Source organism: Galeopterus variegatus, unplaced genomic scaffold (assembly GCF_000696425.1).
Source record: "Galeopterus variegatus unplaced genomic scaffold, G_variegatus-3.0.2 Scaffold49128, whole genome shotgun sequence".
Taxonomy (NCBI): Eukaryota; Metazoa; Chordata; class Mammalia; order Dermoptera; family Cynocephalidae; genus Galeopterus; species Galeopterus variegatus.
Genome location: NW_007775239.1, coordinates 1,649 through 3,814, shown reverse-complemented (window position 1 = coordinate 3,814; position 2,166 = coordinate 1,649). Strand labels below are relative to the sequence as shown.

General features: G+C 45.6%; 1 pseudogene; it reads right to left on the bottom strand.

Moving 5' to 3' along the window:
• Window positions 1–1,176: 1,176 nt before the first annotated feature.
• On the bottom strand, window positions 1,177–1,548 carry LOC103584289 (annotated as a pseudogene).
• Window positions 1,549–2,166: the final 618 nt, after the last annotated feature.

The window sequence follows — 2,166 nt, the reverse complement described above, 5'->3', positions numbered from 1 at the left end:
GTTTTAGTAGTGTGGTTTACACAGTAGACATCTAAGGGACTGGTTTTAAAACTTCATTTTAGATCTGGGAAAAAAAGTAATTTCCACTGTGGACTTAAATCTGTAAGAAATCTATAGGTAACGGTAATCTAAAAAAAAAATTATAATTAGGGCAGCGTAAATGGCAGCTCTTTATATCAGAAAGAAAGACATGTACTAGTTGAGGATTTTATAGAATCAATTATATAAAATCAATTATTTTCACCTAAAATGTCTTTGTACAATTGCAAGTTCAGGTTATCATTTAGGCCTGTAGATAAATGGCACATGTAATTGAATTTATACCAGTTTAAAGGTTTTTAATTTTAAAGAATGAAGGCCATAATGAGTTAATTACTAGACAGTTTTCGACTACTCATTAGGAAATGGCTGCACACATTTCCTTAAATAAGTAGGCCACAAATGCGTTTAATAGTTTACTTTCAAACAAACACACAAAAGTCAGCACTCTGAAGAAAATGAAACGTTACTTCAGATACTCAAACCAATAGTGAAAATTGAAGTCTTTCACCTCCCTAACAAGATTTTCAACTATGTTTCAAATAGCAACTGCAAAATACCATATTACTCAAACCAATAATGAAAATTGAAGTCTTTCACCTCCCTAACAAGATTTTCAACTATGATTCAAATAGCAACTGCCAAATACCATACAAAACTGAAGTTTACCACCTGAGGCAAGGCTTAGAACAGGTAAAAAGTTAGACAACATGTTACGAAATCAACTTTTCAAGTGATAGTGGCTTGTTTCAAGGACTGTTTGATAAAATGACTCTAACTTCCCGTCCCGCCCCTCCTCCGCTCCGCAGCCCAGTCCTCAGGTTGCTTCCTGGTGAGTCACTAACCAACTCTTTCCTCTTCAGGAGACTTGGAGGTACTCTTGGATCGTGATCCAGACTCGGAACCCCTCTTGCACCCAGGTGGAAGACTTCTGGACCCAGCGCTCGACCCAGTCCACAAGCGAGATCTGGACACCGAGGAGGACGTGGATATGGATCTTTGGGTGGAACTGGATCTAGGGGTTGAAGAAGATCTACGGTGAGAGCGAGAAGGAGAGCGGGAGCGAGACCCAGACCTCAAGCAGCTGACGTGAGATCTACTCCTGGGTCGGGATCCAAGTCGGCATCGGGATCTGGATCAGCCCCTCCTACTGGAACAGCTGGGACGACGAGGCCTTGGTCTGCGGCTCTGAAGTGCATAGTTGTCTCCCTCGAACCTGTGGGGTGGCATTCCCCGACGGCAGCTGTGGTGGCCATATGCGGGGTGACTACAGTGGGCCATCTGCACTCGCAGCACGCGGCCATCCAACACGATCCCGTCTAGGGCATCCATGGCGTCCTGGGCGTGGTGCTTGTAGAGGAAGTGGACAAAGGCGAAGCCACGAGGCTCGTTAGTGAAGCAGTCCCGCAGAATGTACATGTCGCCGTTGCACCCATACTTCTCAAAGATTTGCCGCAGGGTGTTGGCTGAGGTGCTGTAGGTCACGTTGCCCACCTTGAGAGAGGTCATGCTCTCCACGTAGAGAGGGGGGTGACTGTAACTCGTGGCCTTTGAGAACTTGTTCTGGGCTCCTCCCCTCTTCCACACTGAGCAGGAGAAGGTCAACACCAGGGACTAAGGCAAGCGTCGAGCACAGCAGGCGGCTATGACGGTTTCCTGGCGTTCGTTGTGGTCGGGCTCTGCCTCTTTGCCTCTTTGGCCGTTGGCTTCCCTGTGTGGATGCTTAGAGACCTGAGAGTGTTCCTCACGGCCCCGCACATCTCCACAGCTGAGTCCACTTGAGGAACAGAGAGACAACTCTATGCATTTTTTGTAGGGATTGTCCACAACCATATAACATTTCATGACTTTTCCAGCATAAATCCAAACATGCAGTTTTAATTATGGGTACAGTGTATGCACATAGATATAGATATAATGACGTGGTTTGAAATTCCTTGCAATGCTGATTCGTGTAGGCCAGAGGAATCTGTCTTTTTTCCATCGAAAACCATATAACAGACAAATCATGAGCAGGTAAGGGTGACTCAATAATACTAACAGGCAAAGAAAGATTAAGAGCCACCTACAGGGTGTGACCTGTAGGCAGAAACTCAGTTTGGGTCTCCCTCTCTGCTATAGGCTGCT